Source organism: Agelaius phoeniceus, chromosome 1 (assembly GCF_051311805.1).
Source record: "Agelaius phoeniceus isolate bAgePho1 chromosome 1, bAgePho1.hap1, whole genome shotgun sequence".
NCBI classification, from domain to species: domain Eukaryota; kingdom Metazoa; phylum Chordata; class Aves; order Passeriformes; family Icteridae; genus Agelaius; species Agelaius phoeniceus.
The window spans coordinates 153,223,266-153,248,048 of NC_135265.1; the positions used below are offsets into that span (position 1 = coordinate 153,223,266).

Consider the following 24,783-nt stretch of genomic DNA (forward strand, 5'->3'; position numbering starts at 1 on the left):
CTTTTTTCCACCTTTCCATGTTGCTTCTCCTTCTTCTAAGCTGCTTCCCCTGTTTTTGTCCCCACCAAGCATCTCTGTTAACAAAAGATTTCCTCTAAGCATCCTCACTAATCTTGTTTATCCACAGGGAGCCACAGCTGGAATCAGTGCAGAAATTGTCCCCTTGTCCCAAGAAAACAACAGAGCACCTGCAAAGAGGATCCTGCATCGCTGGGAACAGCAGGGGTGATGCCAGGTCACTTCTGGAATAAAGGGAGCCTCATTCAGCACATCCTCATCCCAGCCCGATTCTACCAGCGTTCCCATTTCCTTTATTTAAGTACCTGTAAATGAGAGATGGGTAATTAGGGCCAGCAGGGAAGCTTGAGGGAAACAGAATAACGTGAGAAGCAAGCAGCAGACTGTGCTAATTTCTTCCTTCCAAATCTAGGAGGCCCCAGACGTCACTAAAAGCTTTATTAAAACAGGGGTGGGAGGAGCTGGGGAGTGAGTTGCTGTGGAAAGATTTTTCAGGAGTTCCTTGCCCCAAAAACCCCTCACAACTCCTCAGCACATCACTTCCCCAGCACTGAACACAACTCCTTGGTGGTCTCAGGCTGGAGGTCACAGAATCCTAGAAAGGTTTGGGTTGGAAGGGACCTTTGCCTTTTCCATGGGCACATTCCATTAGTCCAGGTTGCTCCAAGCCCCATCCAGCCTGGCCTTGAACACTTCCAGGAATGGGACATCCACAGGATTAGAAGCATAAACTTGGGACAGGAGTGATCCTGGCACCAATCTGTTCCTTGTCCCCACAAGATCACAGGAATTTATTCCATCTCCCTTCTCCTCAGGTTATCTTTCAAGAGGGTTGGTTCATATCTAGAGAGAAAAACCAAAAGCTGCTGATGGAAATTTTTGTCCCTGTATATCTATTGAATCTTAGCAAGACCAAAAGGGGAGGGAATAATAAAGAAAACAAGGAGAGGGGGAGGGAGGGAAAAAAGGGAAAGAGAGAGAGAGAGAAAAAAAGAGGGGAATAAAAAAAAAAGGGAAGAAAATAGGGGAAAAAAGGAAAAAAAATCTAACAGTATAGTGACAGCCAGAGTTACTTGAGCCTGATTTTAGTGACAGATCCCTAAGGATTGCAGATTTTTTTGTACGTGTCCCTCAGAAATGAACAAAAATGGGACGATCCCGCTGTAGGGCAGCACTCGGGATGGGATGGGCAGCACTCCCCTGGTGCTCTGCTCCTGCTCCCAGCCTGGCGGATGCCGGGGAGGCGCTGGCGGCTCGCTCCCAGCACGATGGGATCGAGCTCTCCATGGATCCCCGCAGGAATGCTGCGACAGAGAAAGGGAATTTGGGGGAGAGGGGAGGGGGGGATGCAGGGTGATTCTTCCAGCCCTGCCAACCCTTCCCTGCCCATCGCTGCCCTCTCTCCCCTCTCACACAGAGCGCTGACCTCCCCGGAGGAGCCTCAGCCCCCGCTGCGGGGGGAGGATGCGCTATCCTGGATTTCCCACCCTCTCTCCCCCTTTTTTTTTTTTTTCTTTTTTTTTTTTTTTTTTGTTTTCCAGCAGGGGCGGGAGGGAGGGGAGGGCGAGGCGAAGCGGCAGCTCGGCGTTAATGGGTTCCTTGAGGAGAAGCCGAGGGTAGCGCATCCATCCCTGCAGGTACCTGGAGAGCCATGAGCCATCCCGGGATGAGACACCGGCGGTGGGCGGGCGTGCGGGGGAGAAGGGGGGGAGTGGGAGAGGGGCAGACAAAAGGGATGAGTTCTGTGTGTGTGTGTGTGTTTGTGAGCAGGGGGATCTGCCGCACGCTCCTGCCTTTCTTCCACCTGCCTGCCAACACCCAGATGCCGGCTGAGCTCTCCAAGGGGGGGTGAAAATGAGCCACGGCAGCACCCCCAAGGCATTGCTAAAATAGGGAGGCTGTGGGCACGGCTCACCCCAAATGTGGTGCCTACTCTGGGGGGGTTAGAGCCAGGTTTTCTCCTCTTTTAGAGACGCATCAGGGAGGGGGAGAGAGTCCCTGCAGTGCTGCTTTGCTGGGAACCAGGAAGGCTCTCTGAAGGGATCATACCATCCTAGAATCCTAGGATTGGGGTTGGAATTGACACAAAAATAATCCCATTCCAACCCCCTGCCACGGGCAGGGACACCTTGCTCTAGACCAGGCTGCTCAGAGCAATGTTTGGTGAGATTGTTGATGGAGGGGGAAACCCTAAGATTTGGAGTTTTACGGCCTCCACAATGCACACAGGCAGATCCTTCCTTCCCATCCACTGCTGGTTCTCCAAAATCCTTCAACTCCCTCCCCAGGTTCTGTGAGGGTGACACAATCTCGCCAGGGTACCCCCAGGTTTCTGTCAGGGGTCGTGCAGGAATTGTACTGAACATGAAATCTCTGCTCAAAGCTCGAGTTTAAGTGGGGATGAGGAGGTGAAGCTTGTATTAAAATCATGATTGACACTTACATAGAATCATGGAATTGTTACTGTTGGAAAATCCATCTAAGATCACTGGCACAGGTTGTCCAGAGAAGCTGTGGCTGCCCCACCCCTGGAATTGTCCAAGGCCAGGTTGGATGGGGCTTGGAGCAACCTGGGATAGTGGAAGGTGTCCCTGTCCATGGGAGGGGATGGAACTGGATGATCTTTGAGGTCCCTTCCAACCCAAACCATTCCACGATCATCAGCAATCAAATTCAATGATCATGAAGTCCAGCTATGAACCCAGCACCACCACTGTGTTCACCACTAAACCATGTCCTCAAATCATTAAAAATTAGTCTGGTTTTGTCCAAAACAGACATGGGATAGGGTTTCCTTCCCAGGAATTTTGGGAAACCATGTTCAGAGCACGTCTGTTTTAACTGGGACACGAATTGTGATTTCTTCACAGCTGAAGAGTTCTGACCCCCACATCAGCAACTACCCAACCTCTGCAAGAGCTTTGCATTTTGGATAATAATAAACATCCATCAGGCCAGATCAAGGTTTGACTGTCTTAAATCTTGGAATACACGCCCCAGACAATGCATCCCAGATGTCACAGGAAAGCCAACACCAGAGAATTGTTTAGGTGGGGGAACACCTCTGTGCTCACGAAGCCCCACCATTAAACCAGCCCTGCCAGTGTCCCCAAGTGCCACATCTGCACATCTGTTAAATCTCTCCAGGGGTGGGGACTCCATGACTGCCACAGGCAGCCTGCTCCAACATCCATTTCCCTGACTGTGCACATTTGGTCACGCAGAACACACAGAGATGCCACCAGGAGTGACCAAGCCTTGCTCTGACCCATAAGTGCTCACCCAAGGCACAGAGGTCCAGACCAAGAAGGGACCTGAGCTCACCACACCCAGACAGAGCACCCCTAAGAGCACCTTATTTCCTTTCTCAGCCCAAAAAATAGAGGGTTTCCCCTCAGGCTGTTGGGTCTGGATGAATTTGTGGTTTGCACTGAAGTCTTGTGGGTTTAGGGGAGACCCCTGAGAGTCAAAAAGCAATTACCCAAAAGCTTCCAGGTAGGGTCCTGCCTGATTTCTGAAAGGACACCGCCTTCTCCTTAATTTGGGCACTGAATGACCAGCACGGAACTTTCTTCCTCCTCTCCTCTTCCCAAGTACTTGTACAAGATTGCCTGTGACATTTAGAGCAGCTAAAATTATCTCAATTAAATATCTCCACCGGTTTCCCTTTGTTCTCTTTTCCTTTCTAGCTCTTTCCTTCCAGACAGCTGGAACATGTTCTTTAGACACTCTTTAAGACAAAAGGAAAAAAAATAAAAACCCTCCCTACCCCAAACACCCAACAACTAAATCTCATGTAGCTTCAGCCCAGCTTTTTTTAGAAACACAGTTGAGGTAAATGTTGTGAAGAATATTTTATGTTGCTCCAGGATTCATCCATTGCAGACTGGAGAGTGCCCAATAAAGAAATTCCTTTGTGGATTGCAGGTCTGGCGGAGGTGTGGGAGAAAGGGATAAAGGGTTGTGCACTGATTTTTGGGGGATACTTGGTACCATGAGATAAAATTCAACATTGTTGGCCTCTGTGATGTCCCCCCCTCTTGCCCACATGTTCATCCTGACAACACCTGGCCCTGTTGACTGACCTTTCATCTTTACAAATTCCCTGCCAATCTGTTCTGGGAGTGAAAATTCCTTCCCAGCATGAAATTTGGCAGCTGCCTCATCCCTGTGCCTGAAGCATGAATCACCAGAGTTAAGTAACAAACCCGTTTATACATCAAGACACAATCACTGTCCAAGCCATCATTCTGTGCTTTTCAATGTGAAGCCCATTATTTGTACATTCTGTTTATATTCATCTTTCCCCCCCCCGCTTTTCTTCGATTATTTTTTCCCCCTGTACCTTCTGGATGTTTTGCAAAACAATGAAAAACTTCAGAGGGAGGCTGGGATGTTAAGCAGAGGCAGAAAATATCTCCCAGCCCCCAAGAATGGTTGTTTACTATTAATTTTAGGAGTTTCTGGGAAATCTCTCAGGGAACCTCACCAAAGAATCTTTGGCAAGAACAATTGGTTCCCTAATGAGGTTCAGGGCCACCTGGTTTGTGTGTTAATATCTTATAAATATATTTACACACCCCTACACACTTCAAAACACCTGTTATTTTTTACAAATATTTTCTTGGTGCTGCTCTTCTGTCTTTTTAGCACCTATTTCATTCCTCTGGTCTACTGACAGTTATTAAATAAGTGATTCCCGAGTGTGTTTGGTTTATTCAGCTGAAAATGAAGTTTTGCTGGGTTGACATGGCAGTGGGTGATCCATATTGGAAGGAAGATGTGGGGAAGGCACAGGCACTGAGAGCTTGTGGGGGCAGAGCAGGATCTGCCAGTGTTATTAAGGCTGGGGAAAGCAGCAGGGCTTGAGCTGAACTGCAGCATTGCAATATTCAGGAGCTGGCACAAAACGAATTTAGGGCAAGGCTTGTGTCTCCCAGTACTTGCTCTGCTACTTTCAGATGAGGTTTCTCCTGCTGCCTGGTCAGCTGTGTCCATGCAGGACACAACCATGGACATGGACATTGCCCTCTTTTTTCCACACAGAGCTCAGGTGCCCTCATCCAGCTCAGAAAGTTCTGCCTTAAATACATTCCTCTGTCTGAAACTACGATTTGGTGAACACAGACCTCTGCTTTTCCAAATTTTCTCTTCCACTCTGAGTGAAATGCATCCAAGAATGCTGTCCAGAGAAGCTGGGGCTGTCCACCCCTGGAAGTGTTCAAGGTTGGGCAGGGCTTGGAGCAACCTGGGATAATTGAAGACCCATGGCAGGGAGATGGGAATGAGATAATTTTAAGGTCCCTTCCAACCCAAACCATCCAAAAGTTCTAAGATCTCTCACGTCTCTCCCTTTGGGAACTACAAAACACTAAAACATTTTTTTTTTCTCAGAAAAAAAAAAAAAGGGGTTTAAACTTGGGGACAACTTAAATCCCAGGTCTGGGTTTTGTTCTCACTGGGCCTCCCTAGCAGCGAGTTTGTGGATACCTCACCACAGGGCAGATTGCAAATACTCACCCAGGCCCAGATTATTTCTGCATTTCTGCATCCAAGCTCTGTGTTTACAGCACAGGGATACTGCACCTCAGGACAGCACAGCTGTTATTCATAGCCTGAATTCCTAACTTGAAAAAAAAAACCAAAAATTTAAGAACCCCTAGTGCCATCCCCCCCCCAATGATGGACTGACAATCTCACAATCTCAGCATCTTTTAGACATCAGACTTCAGGAGGGAGAGGAAATGGCTGTGTGACTGGCAGAGTTTGGCAGCTGGGCTTCATTAACTCTGTTTTTCAAAGCTGCATTTGTGTCTCCAGCATGACAATGATGTTATCCCAGGCCTCATCTTCCATCCCCTCACAGCCATTGTGGTGGGAAGAACCCACAGTGCCCTTTGGGCCATTATCTCTTTCTTTCCCTAACATATTAAACTGCCATCAAAGAAGAGTTTTGCAAATATGGTTTGTTGCTTATTGGTGCCTTGCACTTCAGAGGTGCTGCTGCTGTTGCATGTTTTGTACAGTTTTATTTTCAAGCAGTCCATTTTCCCCTAATGGGCTCACTTGGGGGTCTGTTCAACCAGAGGGGAAAATGGAGCTGAGCAAACTTCCTGCTGAGAGACCTTTACAAGCCTCAAGAAACCTTTCTCATAAACAGGAGTTCCACATTCCTAATGAGATCATTTTCATAAAAGTCTGGGGAGAGAGCAGAAAGAGAAAATAGTGACAGCAAAATAGCTATAATCACCAAAAATGATTTTCAAGTAAACCAAGAGCCCTCTTGGTGTAATGAGACAGAAAAATTTCAAGAAGCCTAAAGGAAGAACATGTGTTTTTTTTGACACATCAGAGCCAAGTCAGGGGTGTAAAAAGCAATCATATCCCAACCCTGCACCTGGATGTCACTCCCCTGGTACAGAGTTGAGGAAAGAGCGAGGAAATGGGACAAAATCCCATCAGGGGCAGAGTTTGGTGCCAGGATGTCTGCAGGAAAAACTAACATGGGTGACAAATTTGGTGGGCTGGGTTGGGTGAAAAAGGTCACCTCTCTGTGCCTCCTTCTGGGTGGTGCCCTTGCCCAAACTAAAAAAGAGTGAATTCCACAAGAGATGGTGAATCCAGACTGGAACACAAAGGCCAGCACAGTTCTGGGTGGGGCAGGGAGGTTGGGATAATTTGCTGGTAACTCTCAGCAAATCATGGAATCACAGAATGGCTTGGAAATGGGTTGGAAAGGACCTTAAGGATCATCCAGTTCCAACCCTCCTGCCATGGGTAGGGACAACTTCCACTATCCCAGATCGCTCCAAGCCCTGTCCAACCTGGACTTGGGCACTTCCAGGGATGGAGCAGCCACAGCTTCTCTGGGCAACCTGTGCCAGGGCCTCACCTCCCTCACAGGAAGAATTTTTTCCTAATCTCTAATCTAAATTTACTCTTCTTCATCTTAGAGGCATTCCCCCTTTTCCTCTCGCTCCAGGCCCTTGTTTTTGTGGGCTCCTGTCAGGTACTGGAAGGCCACAATCAGGTTCCTCTTCTCCAGGCTGAACATTCCCAATTCTGTCATTTTTTTCCTCACAGCAGAGGTGGTCCATCCCTCTCATCACCTTGGTGCCTCTTCTGGACTCCTCCAACATCTCCATGTCCTTTTTGTGCTGGATGCAACATTCCAGGCGGGATCCCTCCAGGCTGGAACAGAGGGACAAAATCCCCTTCCTCACTTGCTGCCTGCAGTTCTTTAGATGCAGCCCAGGAAAATCAGCTTTCTGACTGGAAATGTAATTATGGATGTAATTCCACAACCTTTGAAAGCTTCTCCTGCCTGATGGCAGATGGATATATGAGAAAGCACAGGCAGATCAGGCCGGAGTGGTAGGAAAACTGGGAACAAAAGGGAGGAGGGGAAGCAGGGACAGAGGGATGGCCTGTCATCTGTTTGTCATGGCCAGAGCCTGAGCCACCCGCGTGGGAGTGGTGATTAAACACTTGGCTGGTGGCATGAAATGACACCTCCAGCACGGCTCTGCACAAGGTGCCAGCAGGGTTTCACAGGCTGACACCATCCTGCGGCTCCAGAAGCCGGAGCATGAGGACAAGGAGGTGCCAGAGGAGATGTACAGAAGAACATCCAGCTCCAAACCCAGCCTGCAACATTTTCCATGAGTTAGTGCCTAAAAAAGGAAAAACAGCAGGGTGTTATATCACCAGATGCTCTGCTGATCTCCAGAGATTTGTGGCTCAGGTCCTGCATGAACCAAAGCAGGAATTTCAATATTTTTATGTTCTTTGCAGAGGTTTTTTTTTTTTTTTTCCCTCCATAAATCTTCCTGGTCATCTTTTAAATATTTTTACAGTTTGGGGATCTATAATAGCAGAGATTTGCACAGATAACCAGACACTGTGTGAGGAAATGTCTTCTTTTTCTTTGTTCCAAGCTTGGAACTTGCTCTTTTCCAATGATAACCTTTAGCTCCTGCATCAGAAGAATCAATAAGCCACAAACCCATAATGATTTCTCTCTAGATTCTAAAATACCATTTCTTTCTTTAGGTCCTGTAATATCCTTCCCTTTACTCTTTTTTTTTCGTTGATTGGATAAACAAGGTTTACACAACAACTCCCCGTGCAGAAGGCACCTTATTAAGGGCTTTTTTTCACATCCTTCATGGGATGAAGGTACCAAAAAAACACCCCAAAGAGTAATCAAGATGTGAATGACACAATAGTTTTTTTTTTCCAGGGGGAATGGCACAGTGGAGAGAGGACAAGAGGAGATATCCCAATATTTCACTCCTCCTTCCACTTCATTCTCTCCCTACAGAGCTCCAACCCTGAGGTCTGAACTGAGCTGGAGCAACAGCTTTAACTTCTTCCTCTTAAATAATAAAAAGTCTGATCTTCCAACTTCTTCCACGTGACTCGTCAAACTGGCTCCACAAGTCTGACTTCTGATGACTTTGCCCACAGACTTCCAGCTCTGGTGTTCCACCAGCTGAAAAACCCAAGTTCCCAGTGAGTCAGCTCCTCAAACTTCTAATTTAACTGCAATGTAGCACTTCCATCAAGGCTTGTTCTTTATCAGATCCTTCACTTCTTCCTTTCCACCAACACTGCTGAGCATTTGCAAAGTGGCAGCGCAGCTCTGCTTTCCACAGGAATTCTGTGCCCAGCTGAAGCTTCAGTATTTCCAGTGAGGAAGAGTGGGCTGTCAAATACCACAGTTTCCATGTTGGGATCATTTCTTCCTGTCTGAGGAAAGCTGGTGGGAAGCCACTTTCCTCGACAAGGAAAAAGCCGCTGAAGCAAAAGTGGGACAGCTGGAAAGGCAGAACCAAGTCCAAGTGAGACAGGCATCCACATCTTCCCTTTCCTAGGGAGAACCTGCAGATGGATCCTTGTCACCCACTGGGAGCCATCAGGACAGGGATGATGGCATCTCTGTGGAGGGACAGATTGGTTCAACCTCTGAGAAAACTCTGGAGCCTCCAACTTCAAAAGGATGTGAAGTGAATCCAAAGGAGGCCATTGAGTCCCAAATGCTGGAGCTCCTCTGCTCTGGAGCCAGGCTGGGAGAGCTGGGAATGTCCAGCTTGGAGAAGAGAAGGCTCCAGGGAGACCTCAGAGCCCCCTCCAGGGCCTGAAGGGCTCCAGGAGAGCTGGAGAGGGACTTGGGACAAGGGATGGAGGGACAGGAAAAGGGGGAATTGTCACTGTGATATTTTATGAAAAATCCTTTCACTAGGATTTCTTTTCTTGGGAGGCTAGGAAGCTTCAGCTTTTTCCAGTTTTGTTGCTTTGGAATGTGATTTGGAGAATTGTTTATTCATCATGTGAATTGTTTTAATTAAATCATCAATCCCAATCCAGCTGTGTCAGGACTCTAGTCAGTCACAGGTTTTTATTATTCATTCTTGTTTTAGCCTTCTGATATATACTTTCTCTTTCTTTAGTATCGTTTTAGTATATAATTTTCTTTTAATATCATATCATAAAATAATAAACCAGCCTTCTGAGAACTTGGAGTCAAATTCTCATCTCTCACCTCATCCTGGGGTTCACAACACCACAAGAAATGGCTTTAAATTGACACAGGAGAGGGTTGGACTGAGTATTAGGAAGAAATTCTTCCCTGTGAGGGCGGTGAGGCCCTGGCATAGGTTTCCCAGAGAAGCTGTGGCTGCCCCATCCCTGGAAGTGTCCAAGGCCAGGCTGGATAAGGCTTGGAGCAGCCTGGTCTAGCAGAATGTGTCCAAGCCCATGGCAGGAGGTAGAACTGGTACTTTCAAATCCTTTCTTTCCCAAACCATTCCATGTTTCCATGAAGACCAGCTTGTTTGGGTGCTACCACTGCAGATGTGGCTGTAAAAACAATTCCAGTCTTGGGTATTTATCCACCACAGCCATTCTCATTTGAAGACCTTTGATAATTGTTGACCTTTCTGGGGGCTGAAAGTTGATGTTTGGGCCAGGTGTTTATATATCAAGAAGAGTCAAGTGTCCACTGAGCCAGCTTGAGTGACAGAAGTCTGACATCTCATCATGTTCGAGCAGGTTTTGGGAAAATCTCAGCCCCAGCAGAGCTGAAGTAGCTCAGCTGGGAGAGCGTTAGACTGAAGATCTAAAGGTCCCTGGTTCAACCCCGGGCTTCAGCACACTTTTCCTGCGCTTTTGCATGCCCAGCCCTGCCCTCTGCACTTCACCACAGACCTGGACACATCCAGGACAGAGCCCAGCCCAGCCCAGCAGCCCTGGCAGCCACTGCAGGGGACACCAGCAGCTCAGCTGTGCCCAAAGGAGGACAAACGGGGCCCAGTGGCCCTGACAGAGTCTGGAGCTCCCTTCTCTGACACATTCCCATCTGGAGGCGCTCCTGCCCAAGGGGCTGCAGGTCCTGCTCCAGCAGGGCTTTGGAGCAGGGACCTCATGGAGCAATTTTGGGAATATTTTGGATCAGGAATTCCAGAATTTGGCAATTCTGGGTTTTGGGAATTTGGGGAATATTTTGGATGGGAAATTCTGGGAGTTTGGAATTCCTGGGAATATTTGGGATCCTAATTTATGGGATTTGGGAATTCCGGGATTTGGGAATTTTGGGAATATTTGGGCTGGGGGATTCCGGGACTGGGGGAATTTTGGGATTCAGAAATTCTGGGATTTTGGAATTTTGGGAATATTTGGGATCTGGAATTCCTGAATTTGGGAATTCCGGGATTTGGGAATTTGGGGAATATTTTGGATGGGAAATTCTGGGATTTTGGAATTTTGGGAATATTTGGGAATTTTGGGATTGGGGAATTCTGGGATTTGGAAATTCTGGGAATATTTGGGAATTCCCAGGAATCTTTGGGATCCCAATTGCTGGGATTTGGGAATTTTTGGCATTCAGGAATTCCTGAATTTGGGAATTCCCAAATTTGGAAATTCCTGGATTTGGGAATATTTGGACGTCAACCAGTCAGAGCCTGTGAAAGAGGGACAGGGTTTTACAATTCAAGTAGTTTCCCAAAAATCGTGATATAAAAGGATTTTTGTTCCTTCCACTGGCTGTTCCCAGTCCTGTGGCATGGACTGCTCTGAGAAGCAGCAGAAAGGTTGACCCCCCTTTGGTATGTGGCCAAGCAGGAAACCAAAGGTGGGTTTGGGGAAATAGGAAAAACCCCTTATGCATGAAAGTGATTTTCAGCATCAATCACAACTGACCTTGAAGCAAGCCCTCTCCCTCAAATTTGTATTTTCTGGGCTGAAGGGTTCCAGTGTGTTTACCTGTTGTTTACAGGGAAAAAAATGTTGGTGCCATGGCTGAAGTAGCTCAGCTGGGAGAGCGTTAGACTGAAGATCTAAAGGTCCCTGGTTCAACCCCGGGCTTCAGCAGGCTTTTCCTGCGCTTTTGCATGCCCAGCCCTGCCCTCTGCACTTCACCACAGACCTGGACACATCCAGGACAGAGCCCAGCCCAGCCCAGCAGCCCTGGCAGCCACTGCAGGGCACATGAGCAGCTCAGCTGTGCCCAAAGGAGGACAAACTGGGCCCAGTGGCCCTGACAGAGTCTGGAGCTCCCTTCTCTGACACATTCCCATCTGGAGGCGCTCCTGCCCAAGGGGCTGCAGGTCCTGCTCCAGCAGGGCTTTGGAGCAGGGACCTCATGGAGGAATTTTGGGACTATTTTGGATCAGGAATACCAGAATTTGGCCATTCCGGGTTTTGGGAATTTGGGGAATATTTTGGATGGGAAATTGTGGGATTTTGGAATTTTGGGAATATTTGGGAATTTTGGGATTGGGGAATTTTGGGATTTGGGAATTCTGGGAATATTTGGGAATTCCCAGGAATCTTTGGGATCCTGATTGAGGGGATTTGGGAATTTTTGCATTCGGGAATTCCTGAATTTGGGAATTCTGGGATTTGGGAATTCCTGGATTTGGGAATTTTGGGATTTGGGAATATTTGGACGTCAACCAGTCAGAGCCTGTGAAAGAGGGACAGGGTTTTACAATTCAAGTAGTTTACCAGAAATCGTGATAGCAAAGGATTTTTGTTCCTTCCACTGCCTGTTCCCAGTCCTGTGGCATGGACTGCCCTGAGAAGCAGCAGAAAGGTTGAGCCGCCTTTGGTGTATGGCCAAGCAGGAAAGCAAAGGTGGGTTTGGGGAAATAGGAAAAACCCCTTATGCATGAAAGTGATTTTTCGCATCAATCACAACTGAGCTTGAAGCAAGCCCTCTCCCTGAAATTTGTATTTTCCGGGCTGAAGGGTTCCAGTGTGTTTACCTGTTGTTTACAGGGAAAAAAATGTAGGTGCCATGGCTGAAGTAGCTCAGCTGGGAGAGCGTTAGACTGAAGATCTAAAGGTCCCTGGTTCAACCCCGGGCTTCAGCAGACTTTTGGAATTTGGAATCAATGATGCATCCCTGGAAGTGTCCAAGAAATGACTGGACATGACATTTGGGCATCTTGCTTAGTTTATGGGTCAAAGCTTGGACTCTATCTTGGAAATCTTTTGCAATCTTAATGGTTCTATGGTTTCACCTTTGTGAGCCCTTCCAGCTCAGGGTACTCTATGATTCTCTGATGAAGTTTTCTACTCTTTCCTGACCGTTTCCTATTTTTACCCTGACCCTTACCAAATCATGGTGTTCAATGTGCAGACACCCCACCAAACTGAGTAGCTCTGCTTTGTGTTTGCTCCTTTGTCCCTTTCTTATTCCTGTTCCGTGGAGGAATGGATGAGAGACCAACACCAGAGACAGAACACAAAATGACAATTGTCCAAAAACACAAGTGAGAAGCAGCAAATCCTTGACCTTCTCAGGATCAACCCCAATGCTCATCCAACCTCTTCTTCATAGCAGGACAGGGACTCTTCTTTCCTCTTTTCCTTCTGGTGGTGCTCTTAAAGTCATGGACATCGGTCTGTCTGATATCCAGAAATTCCAGAAAATACTTCCCTCACCAGGATGTGTTTAAAATAACTTTGGTGTATGAACAAAAAACATCATCACCTGCTTAAGCCATGAAGAGATACCAGGGGTCCTGCTGGGCAAATATCTCTGCCAAGAGCCACCACCAAAATATAACGCCACAAATGCAACACCAAAAACACAGCACCACAAACACAACACCACAAATGCAACACCACAAACACAACACCACAAATGCAACACCACAAACACAACACCACAAATGCAGCAGCTGCTCGCCCAGGCTGGACCTCTGCAGACCTGATGCCCTCAGGCAGGATCATGTGTATCAGGATGCAGCAGCTGGAAATCAGCCTTTACTCCAGCTGTCTTTGCCTGGATCTAAATGAGGCAGGAGCCTCCTGGTCCCCAAATTGGATCAAAGTAGGTCAGAACTCCCTGCAAGGTCCATGTGTGGGATTAAATTATATCAAATTTTGTGCATGTCTTGGGCCTCGTTTTGTTATGAAAGCAGAGCTCAGATGTTATGAACATCCCAAATATTGCCCTCAGGTTTAAGAACAGTTCACACACTGTGGTTGTGCTGAGGGGCTCCAACCTCATTATCCCCTTGCAGAAAGGCAGCCCTGAGCCCCAAGGAGAGAGGCAAATCCCATACCAGAGACACCAACCTGATGGTGACCCAAATGGCTTAAATGTGACAATCTGTGTGCTCCCAGACAATGCCCAGACACTGCTCCCTGCATAGCAGGAGTCAGGAACCGTTCCCAGGAAGTGATTTGGATTTAATAGGTCTATTTTTGAAGAAATGCTGAGAGATGTGATTGCTCAGACTGGGGAAGAGAAGGTTTGGAGATCTTAGAGCCCCTTCCAGAGCCTAAAGGGGCTCCAGGAGAGCTGGAGAGGGACTGGGGACAAAGGATGGAGAGACAGAACACAGAGAATGGCTTCCCACTGCCAGCAGGCAGGGTTAGATGGGGTATTGGGAAGAAATTTTTCCATGTGGTGGTGGTGGTGGTAAAATTCTGGGACCTATTTCCTGGGGAATCTGTGGCTGCCCCATCCCCAGAAATGTTTGGCCAAGCTGGATGAGCAACTTGAACAACTTGATCTAGTGGAAGGTGTTGATGGAGGGTGTTGGAACCACAGGATTTTTCAGTCCCTCCCAACCCAAATCATTCCTTGAATCTGTGATTCTGTTACTTCTGCTGGGGCAGAGAGAGGGAGATGTTTTAGCCCTGCCAGATGGGTTTAGTCTCAACAAACAGGGCAGAGCAGTTCCATTTCCTTTGACCACTGTAACACCCAGTACAGGGGACCTGTTTCCCCTCCTGACCTGGTCTCTGCTCTCAGCCAGCACCAGGGGATGCCCAGCCAGAGCTGGCACTCCTGTGCCCGTGAGGAGGTGACAGTGGCATCTGGGCTTGTTGGCCTCAAACATGAGCTCAACACACGTGGGTAACTCCTATGAGATCAGTTTCAAGCCCGACCCACAGCTGTGGGAAGGCAAAGGAAAGATCCCCGCTGCTGTCAGCACTCAGGAAATCCAGAAATCCCAGAGACCACAACGCAGCTCTGAGAGGAGATGAGAGAAGTTTTTTTTCCCCCTTCCTCCGTCTCCTGACAACTCCGTCCCCTCCTGGCTGAAACAGCTTTGACTCAAACCTCAGCGCCAGGAGTTGCCAAGTTTCCCTGGATTTGGCTGAGAGAAGGGTTAAAACCTGCCCGTGCTCCCGGGGATGCTGCGAGGGCAGGAGCGGGATGAATAACCGCGGTGGGCGGCAGGAGCGCGGGGGCGGCCGCCCTGCCAGCACCTCCTGCAGCCCCCTCGCACTCAGCTCCCTCCTCTCACCCCCGCTCAGACCCCTCCAGAGCCCCCACACCGATCAATCAGAGCACGGCACATCCCAAAATCCACCTTTCCCCGGGTACCCGCTCCAACCCGCAGCTCTCTCCCACAAACAGCTCTGCCGGTGCCCTTCAGCTCTGATTCTCCGCCTTTTGTTCTGGTGATTTCTGCTTCTTTCTTTCTGCTTTCAGTCCTGGTTTGCTTTTTCCGAATCCTCATGAACTTCCCTCTCCACCTTTGCTGCCAAGAGCTCGGGCAGGGATCGATCCTCCCAAACCCACCCTGACCTCACAGCTCCAGAGCCGGTGAGGAGCGTGAATGGAAAGACGAGACGGATAAATACACGGGAAACCCTCAGCAGGAGGCTAAAATATTTTACTGCAGATAGGAAGGAAAAGAAAGAAAGAGAAAAAGAGAGAAAGAAAGAGAGAGAGAAAGAAGGAGAGAAAGAGAAAAAGAAAGAGAAAAAGAGAGAGAGAAAAAGAGAGAAAGAAAAGGAGAGAAAGAGAGAAAGAGAAAGAAAGAGAGAAAGAGAAAAAGAGAGAGATAAAGAGAGGAAAGAGAGAGAAAGAGAGAGAAAGAAAAAGAAAGAAAGAGAGAGAAAGAAAGAAAGAGAAAGAGAGGAAGGGAGGAAGGGAGGGAGGAAGGGAGGGAGAGAAGGAGAGAAAGAAAGAAAGAAAGAAAGAAGAAAGAAAGAAAGAAAGAAAGAAAGAAAGAAAGAAAGAAAGAAAGAAAGAAAGAAAGAAAGAAAGAAAGAAAGAAAGAAAGAAAGAAAGAAAGAAAGAAAGAAAGAAAGAAAGAAAGAAAGAAAGAAAGAAAGAAAAAGAAAGAAACCCAAATAAAACATAAAACCCAGGGAATTTGGATTTTGCTGATTGTTGTTGTGACAGTTCTCATTCCCACAGAGTGATTTTGCTTTTCCTTTGTTTTTCATTGAATCATAGAATGGTTTGAGTTGGAAGGGACTGTAAATATCACATAATTCCAGCCCCCCTGCCACAGTCAGGGGAACCTTCCACTCGACCAGGTGGCTCAGAGCTACTTTAATATATGGGTTAATTGCATGTCTGCTTTGTCCCCTGTTCTGCCAATGGCTGGCACGAGGAAAAGGCAATTTCCTAACCCACATCTCAGTTTCACCCCTCAGAAAACTGGGCAAAGTTCTCCAGAATCCTTGGGAAAGCACTCTGGGATGTGCCAGAGGGATCTCACCGTGACAGAGGCAGCACATGAAGACAAAAAAAGGCACTGCCAGCCCTGCAGATTAATTTCCTAAATTACATGGCAGCTACAAGGTGAGGGAGAAGAGAGGATTATTATTTGCATGCCTTGGGAGCAATAATCCTGAGATTACTGCTGCAGGCACAAAGACATTAAGGGAGCTCTTGGAGCTGTGCTGGGAGCATGGGAGAAAATTCCCACTTTTGTCGGATGCAGCCCACCCCTGCTCACATCAGGAGAAGGATCCAGCAGTGGGAGGCAGGAGCTGCCATCCAGACCCTCTGACAGCAGCTTAAGCTCAGCTTTGCCCTCTCTCATCCCCTCTGAGCAGCACAGGTTGGCCCCCAACATTTCAGTGGCTGAAGGTTGAGTCAAGGTCTGAGGCACCAAATATTCTGAATTACTTCAGAAGGATCCTGGGAATACCAAGGTTTTTACTGGTAAGGAGAAGTTTTGCCTCATGGAGCTTCAAGAAGAAGTCCATGACCTAGGAGCTGGCCCTGCACCCTCCAGAGGGGAGTCCAGCTGCTCCTAAGGGCTCAGCTTTTCCAAAATCTGAGCTTAGAGCTGGAAATCCATCCCTGCCTGCCTTTAGCAGTGGGAGTTCTCTGCATCTCTGGGAAAGCACAGGGTCTTAATTCAGCTGTGAAGATGATATTGCAAGGAACAAATATGATCTGGAGCCTCTCTGCTCTGGAGCCAGGCTGGGAGAGCTGGGAATGTCCAGCCTGGAGAAGAGAAGGCTCCAGGGAGACCTCAGAGCCCCTTCCAGTGCCTAAAGGGGCTCCAGGAGAGCTGCAAAGAGACTTGGGACAAGGGATGGAGGGACAGGACAAAGGGGAGTGGCTTTAAATTGACAGAGAACCAGGAGGGATTGGATATTGGGAAGAAATTATTCTCTGTGGTGGTGGTGAGGCCCTGGCACAGATTGCCCAGAGAAGCTGTGGCTCCTCCATCCCTGGAAATGTCCAAGGCCAGGTTGGACAAGGCTTGGAGCACCCTGGGATAGTGGAAGGTGTCCCTGCCCATGGCAGGGAGGTGCAACTGGATGATCTTTGAGGTCCCTTCCAACCCAAACCGTCCCAGGATTCTGTGATTTATTCCATGGGGGCATCAGAATGGTTCTTTCACTCAGGTCGTCCAACAAAACCCCAGAAAAATTTGAGTTAGGATTTCTGTCACTGTCTAAACTCTGTCTTAAATGGGGTGTGGACATGTGCCATGCAAAAAAAAAAAAAACCCACCCCCAAATTAAAAACAAAACAAAACCAAAAAAAAGCCCCAAAAAACTCCAGAAAAGATGAATACTCAAAGGCAGCAACTGTCCAGGACTTGTTCTGAATATCAAACACTAAAACTGGAGAATAAAAAAATACTTTTTGGACCCAGCTCAGTCCCTCACAGGTACTTAAGTAAATAGACAGTCAAAATACCTTTAAAGGGTCTTGGCTTTACTGTGTGTGGCTGATTAATTAAATACTATTTAGGTCATTAATGGGGCTGTTAACTTTTGGGGTTTTGCATTCTCCTTTCTCTTAGGTTTGAATAGCAAACCCTAATTTTATTTGTGACTGTGGGCTGCAAGTGGAGGAAAAGGAGAGAAAGTGAAGCACTGCTCATTCCAAGGGGAAGTAGCCTATTTAAATATGCAAATTGTGCTCAGAAAAGCAGAGAGAAACAGGATTGTGGAGCTTCCTGCTGTCACTTATTAGATATGGAGGGTTTTTTTTTATTCTCCTGCCCAGGGTGGGATTCAGGCTGGGACAGGAGTAAAAACCCTTCTGGCAGCTTCTGGGAGCATCCAGGAGGTGACAGCTTGGGGAGAGTTTGAAATTCCATGCAGAAAGGTGGGTGGATTTCAGTTTGGTTCCTAGCAAGTATCTACAGCACTGAAAACATCCTTGGCAAAACTCGACAAATTCAGGAAAGTATTTAATGTAAAAAAATATGACGATCCAGTAGAGAAGTGATTTTAATTACTCTACAGCATGTAAGGCTTTAAACTACACTTAGATCAGCTTTTTAACCTCCTTGACTTGTCCACATGGGTTGGAAACTTCTGCTTTGGAAGTTCAATTTTGCCTTCTAATCCCTCATTCCAAGCAATTGGGAATGTTCAGGAGAAAGCTTGACCTGCTGAATTGGTATTTTGTTTCCATGGGGGGAGAAAAAAATAGCAGATTTGGGTACACTTCAAGCCCCAGACAAGCAGCAAAAGGATAAAATTATGAATTAAAAGACAGCAGGAGGAAATTTAAAAGTGAGCTATATCCCTGTCCATGGTCAGAAGGTGCTGGGGCAGGTGTCCCATCCCCCAGGAATTTCGGTGGGGTTGATTCCACCGTTGTTCCCATTTCTTTCACCCTGGCACGGGGAAACTCCTCGAGTCGTTTCTCATCAGAGCCTCTGCCTCCGGTATTTTCATGCCAGCCTGGTTCCGTGGGTGATGCTCTGCTCCAGTTTTCAAGCAGAAGCTCTCACAAATTGATGGAGGAGGCTTTGGCACCTCAGAGAAGGAGAATTTTAAGGAGGAGGAGGAGGAGAAGTGAAATGGGCTTTGGATAAACCATAAAATCTGCATAGAAAACGGCAGCAGCTTTTTTGTTCCTTGGGCTGAGCTTCACCACCTGGCTGGTTTTGAAGTCATTAAAGATCCTGAAGGGTGGCCATGGATGTGCTGAGGGAAGCTGGGTTTGCAGCCACCTAAAAGCTCCCAAAAGTGGAGCTCAGATTTTCCCTCAGTTCCAGATTTGCCCTGCAAGCTCCCTACTCTTGCAGCCAATCCTTTAAATAAAAACCAAGAGCAGATGTACATAAAAACAGGAGTAGAAGGCTTGAAAATGCACTGAGGGCACTTTTTTTCAGCCCAAGGTCTCAGATCATCACCTCTAACTTGAAACTTGGAGCTGAAGTTTCTAAGTTGAGATGCTTTACTTTTTCTTTTTTTCTTTTTTTTTTTTTCCTTTCCAGCCTCTCAATATAGGCAGTAGATGGAAAAACTCAGTACCTTTGCAATTTTAGTTCTCTGGGGAAAAACCTTTTAGCTCAGGGTTTGAAGGGGAGGTCAGATTTCCCTAAAAAATAGAATAACACCTCTCAGCTGCCTGATAATTTTGGGGTAAAGGTGAGGGGCCTGCACAGAACCTCAGCCCAAGTTTATGGATGGCCTGTGGTCATCCAGCAAAATGTCCAAGCCTTGGATAGCTTTGGATATTTCACAAAATCACAGAATATTTTGAGTTGGAAGGGTCTCACAAGGATCAAGTCCGACCCTTCAGTGAATGGCCTGTACAGGGATTGTTGTCTCAAATCTTCTTAGTGTCTGACTTAGAAAGAAGCAATATAAAAAACAGAAATAATGTAGAAAATAGAAATAATATAGAAAAAAATTTTCCTGCCAGCCCTGTCAAGGTTCCTACTTTGGAAACACAGTGACACAAGGTGTTGGAGCTTGATGCAAGCACCTTCCTAAAGATGATTTTTCAGAGGAGCAGAACCTGACAGCAAGAGAAAATATGTCCAGAAATATGATTTATCAGCTTGTGCATGTGCTGATGGAGAACCCAAGTGACTTGATGGGGTTCTGAGCGACCTGGTCAAGTGAAAGTTGCCCCTGCCCATGGAGTGTTGGAACTGGATGATGCTTAAGGTGTTTTCTAACCCAAACTCTGATTCTGTGATTGTATGAATCAGGGGCCAGAGTGACCTTTGAGAGCCTCAGCTCAGCAGAAGGAAGTGAGCCATGACTTCCCACATGGGCCAAACATCTTCTGTTGAAGGAGATGGGAAAAAAAAACTATGAAAAAAAAAAAAAGAGAGAGAAATTAGATAGAAGATGTCAGGAGAAGGAGCTGAATCCCCACAAACACCTGCAAATGTGCCTACAGCCATCTGCAGCACAGATAAATCTGTATCAACCCTCCAGCAGCGCTGAGGAATTTGTCCCATTCCAGGGCTGGCAGCTGTCAAGATAAATTGTTAAAAGTCGGTCTCACACACTGCAGCAAATTAAACAGTGTTTGAAAATGTGAGAGAGAGGCTTCCAGAGGAATATGCAAGAGATTCCTTAATCCAAATGAGACAAACTTTCTGGACTACATTGATAAAGATGTTAGGACACCTCTTTGATCCCTTTGTCCCTCTCAGCTGCCCACCTTTCATGCCCCGAGATCAGGTTCAATCCAGAAAGCTCCTGAGAATGAAGCTGTGGCATTTCACAGGATCCTCCTCTCTCACCTCCTCCAGGGACTGCTTGTTTTCCCTTCCAGGTGAACTTTTCCCTCCCCACTCCCCCTGGCAGGTGGGCGGGAGGCACAGACAGAGCAGGGCAGGGCTCTGGAATGTGTTACGAGTTATTCCCACTCCTTGTTTGAAGGGTTCTGCTGGCCTTGAAGGGCTCTGCTGTCACTCCCAGGAGACACCAGATCCCTCCCATGCCCATCTTTCCTGGAATGCTGTAAGGAATAGGAGAACAGCTGGGATAGGCTGAAAAATGAGATTACTGATCTTTTTCCCTCTCTGCCGTGGCTTTTTATGAAACTGGGTGCTTCAAATCATGGAATTATTTAGGTTGGAAAAGACCTCTAGGATCACTGAGTCCAACCATCAATGCAGCACTGCCAAGGTCACCACTAAACGATGTCCCCAAGTGCCACATCCTCACAGCTTTTAAATACCTTCAAGGATGGGGACCCCACCACTGTCTTGGGCAGCCTGTGCCAGCACTTGACAACTCTTACAGAGAAATTTTTCCTAATATCCCACCTAATTCTTCCCCTGATGCAACTTGAGGCTGTTATCTCTTATCCCATTCCTCCTTTCTTAGGAGAAGAGACCAATCCCCACCTGCCTCCATCCTCCTATCACAGGGATTGTGGAGAGAAGGTTCCTCCTGAGCCTCCTTTTCTCCAGGCTGAGCCCCTTTCCCAGCTCCCTCAGCTTCTCCTGGTGCTCCAGACCCTTCCCCAGCTCCATTCCCTCCCCCGGACACTCTCCAGCCCCTCAATGTCTTTCTTATCATGAGGGACCCAGACCTGAACCCAGGATTGGAGGTGCTGGGTACAGGGGGATGATCACTGCCCTGGTCCTGCTGGCCACACTATTCCTGATATAATAATTTAATAATGATTAAAACTTTCTAATGATGAAAGTTTCCAGTGAGCCCATTTATAACTGGGATTTGAGGGAATGGGGGTCTCCATGTGAATACAGGAATTGAACAAAGAGGGCTTTAAATCAATTAAAATTGCTGGAGATTGATTTAGGAGTATCTTTTTCCTCTCCCTGCTTCTGTGTGATGGCCACTTCTCTTGCCAAAATGTGCAAGTGTCCACAATGAGAAGCGGAGCCCGTGAACAAAAAGTTATCAAAATGATCAAGAAAGTGTTTTAACACTTTTAGAAAAAATCTTCACAACCAGGATTATCGATTTAATAACCAGGGTTATTAAACATGGTAGCACCAAGGCAACAGATGTCTGAATACTTCTTGTTTTGGCAGCTGGGAGAACCAAAATAAAGACTGGACCACAGCTGCCTGTGTCAGAGTTTGGGGCTACAACCCTCAAAGTCAAAGGGTAATACAATTTCAAAAGTAGGTTAAACCCCTGAATTTTGTGGCTCAGCTTTTCACTAAAAAATAAGAAGAAAATAAACCAAAAAAACCTCACACTTAAAAACTAATAGTGGAAGGAGAATGGGGAAGAGAGGGATTTGATTCATCACACCTTCTTCATCCACTTTGTTGTGTCTAATGAGACCTGAGCATCCTCAGAGGGATCAGCCACAATGGCAACAGAGAGGGTTGTGCAGCAAAAGGAGCATTAGGGATGGGAAGGTGGCTCCCAGCAACCACATGGCAAAACCCTTTTCCTAAAAGTCCCTACGAGCCTCTTCTGGCATCTGTTGCACTTTCTGGAGGACAGGAAAGAGCTCATTGAGAGCTGCCCTGTCTTGACTGCTATGAGCCTTGGAGTTTTCACTTCCTTAACCAATTTAAACCCCTTCCTTACAATGCTGACCTCTGCCTCTGCCACAAATTCCTCATCCTTGCAGACTCCAGATCCACATCAACATTCAACCTGGTTAACCTTTGCCATGATAGGCAAAACATTCCAAGTTTTTCTCATCTCCAGCAGCCTCTCCCTTTCCAGACGAATCCCAAAGTCTTTCCTGGCTATTTGAAAAGTTCTGTATCAAAGGTGACCCAGGATTCTGAATCACCTGCTTTCCCACATGGTTTCCTAATTATTTACCTCATCCTGCAGTGTTCTGAGGCAATCTGTCCTCTCCTTTCTAATCACTCCCTCCTCCTCATTTCTGCCCCACCTGGAGGTGAATCCACCTGAAAGTCCCAGGAGTTTCTCAGGAACAGCCTGCCAAGCACAGCTCCGTGACGCCGGTGCTGGCATTGTGAGGGCTGTGTTTTCCTGGATAGCATGACTGTTCCTAATTCTTGCAAATAAAAGGAATTAGAGAAGCAGAGGACTCGAGAGGTGTATGAGTAATCCAGCATCATCCCTGGGGACACGTGCTGGCATAACACAAGAAAACAAGCTGGGAACACAGAGTACTTGTACCTGCAAGCTGGCTCTTCCCATTCTTCAGGAAGGGAAGTGTCAGTGCTGCAGAGAGGGAAACTGAGGCACAGGGATTGGCAGAGATTCAGATGGTTTGGTGGGGAGCCTAAGGCAAGGCTCTTCATTATCTGTTTGGATTGCAGCTGCCTGAATTATACATTAAAGTTCAATTTATTTGCATAAGAGAAAGACAAGATTGTGAACTCCATCCTGGGGAAGCCGTGTGAGAAGCAGCTGAGGGCACTTGGTTTGCTCAGCTGGAGAAGAGGAGAATAAGGGGAGACCCCATCACAGTCTAAAACTTCCTCCTGAGAGGAAGAGGAGGGGTGGACACTGATCTCTGCTCTGTGGTGGCAGTGACAGGACCCGAGGGAAAGGCCTGAAGTTGTGTCAGGGGAGGTTTAGGTTGGATTTCAGGAAAAAGTTCTTCCCCCAGAGGGTGGTTGGGTACTGGAACAGCTCCCCAGGGCAGTGGTCACAGAACCAGCCTGACAGAGCTCAAGGAGCGCTTGGACAACACTCTTGGGCACAAGGTGAGATGGGCCTTGGACTTGGACTGGACAATCCCTGGGGGTCTGTTCCAACTCAGGTTATTTTGTGGTTCTGTAGTTCTGTGATTCTGTGGTTCTGTGACTGTGACCCAGAACAGTTCCATGTTCCAGTGCACTTGGACCCCTCCATGATTATCCTCAACCTGGCTCTTCCTCACCTCACCACTCCCACCCTCATTAACACCCCAGTGAAGCCTCTCCCATTCCCTGCAGCCTGATGACCAAATGTTATCTTTACCTCTTCTTTGGGTTGCTCTGGAGCCTGGTTTGAGGCCATCTGACCAGGGACAAGCACCAAAATCATCCCAGCACCCAAGGACAGGCAGCACAGCGCGCGGAGCTGGGATCCGTTCCACCCGCCGACTTCCCCACCTCCGAAGTCTGCAGCTCAGGCAAGGGGAAAGGAACATTCCATAGAAGGGAAGCAATCTCTGCCAGGCACTGCAGAAATGGGACACAGATGGTGCCTGAAACGAGAGCGGAAGTTTATTTGGGGGCTCTGGGCGTGACGTCGCGCTGCAGATCCTGCAGCAGATGACAGGCACCGGGATTTCAGAGAGGGTGAGGAGTTCAATTTGAAGGAGTCTCTGCTTTTAGTGCTTTTAGAGTTATTATTTTGACTCAAAAAAAAAAAAAACAGGAAAAAAATAAAAAGAGGAGAACTTTACCTTGATAATATTTTAAGGATAGGAGTGTTTAAATTTGGTTTTATTCATGTGTAGGTCTAGTTCTTCTAATGCCCTAATCTTGGTCCCAGCTCTTTGTTGGCTGGTTGGTCAGCCAGGATGATGGTGCAGATTGGCCAGGTGGACACTGCTGATGGAAAAACCTGAGGATGACATTGCCCTGGCTTTTCCCTGCCCTATACATAAAAATTTGTCTTTGTCTTCTACTTGCTGAGGAGTTGGAGGAGATTTCTGGACATCTTCCAATGCAACTCTCTGCTCCAGCGGGGCCACACAGAGCCAGTCACCCAGGGAAATGCCTCAGCTAGGTGGCATTTTAAAATTTCTCAGAATGGAAACGCCACAACCTCTCAGGGCAACCAATCCCTCTCATCCTCTCACGATAAAAAAGAGGCTCCAGTCCTTTCATTATGTTCAGCTGGGGCTTTTCAGCCTCGAGAGGAGACACAGCTGAGAGGGGACCTCATCCCTGTCTGTCCCTGTCTGCAGGGAGGGCTCTGAGCAGGGCCCAGGCTCTGCTCTGGGGGGCCCAGCAATGGCACAAGAGGAACAGCAGGGACTGATCCCAGGAAATTCCACCTGGACATGAGGCAGAACTTCTTCCCTGTGCAGTGACCAAGCCCTGAGCAGAGATCAGAGAGGGTGTGGAGTCTCCCTCACTGGAGATATTCCGATATTCCAGAACCCTCCGGACACAATCCTGTGCCAGGTGCTCTGGGATGGCCCTGTTTGAGCAGGGAGGTGGCACCAGATGACCCCACTGTGGTCCCTTCCAGCCTGACCCATTCTGTGATGCTGTGATCGCCTTCCTGACCCTTGGCTGGATCTCTCCAGGTCTCTCTTGCACTGCAGAGCCCAGGCCTGGGCGCACAAAAGCGCAGGAAAAGCCTGCTGAAGCCCGGGATTGAACCAGGGACCTTTAGATCTTCAGTCTAACGCTCTCCCAGCTGAGCTACTTCAGC

At 47.6% G+C, this 24,783-nt stretch overlaps 1 long non-coding RNA gene and 4 other non-coding genes across 5 annotated transcripts; 4 read left to right on the forward strand and 1 right to left on the reverse strand.

The window, feature by feature from the left end:
- The first annotated feature begins 1,569 nt into the window (after positions 1 to 1,569).
- LOC143695603 (uncharacterized) lies at positions 1,570 to 9,536 on the forward strand. Its single transcript, XR_013184997.1, has 2 exons — positions 1,570 to 1,655; positions 8,342 to 9,536. It is a non-coding gene; the product is annotated as an uncharacterized LOC143695603 (long non-coding RNA).
- A 563-nt stretch (positions 9,537 to 10,099) lies between these two features.
- On the forward strand, positions 10,100 to 10,172 carry TRNAF-GAA (transfer RNA phenylalanine (anticodon GAA)). Its single transcript has one exon. It is a non-coding gene; the product is annotated as a tRNA-Phe (tRNA).
- Positions 10,173 to 11,318: 1,146 nt separating this feature from the next.
- Positions 11,319 to 11,391, forward strand: TRNAF-GAA (transfer RNA phenylalanine (anticodon GAA)). The gene has a single exon. It is a non-coding gene; the product is annotated as a tRNA-Phe (tRNA).
- A 931-nt stretch (positions 11,392 to 12,322) lies between these two features.
- TRNAF-GAA (transfer RNA phenylalanine (anticodon GAA)) lies at positions 12,323 to 12,395 on the forward strand. Its single transcript has one exon. It is a non-coding gene; the product is annotated as a tRNA-Phe (tRNA).
- A 12,315-nt stretch (positions 12,396 to 24,710) lies between these two features.
- On the reverse strand, positions 24,711 to 24,783 carry TRNAF-GAA (transfer RNA phenylalanine (anticodon GAA)). The gene has a single exon. It is a non-coding gene; the product is annotated as a tRNA-Phe (tRNA).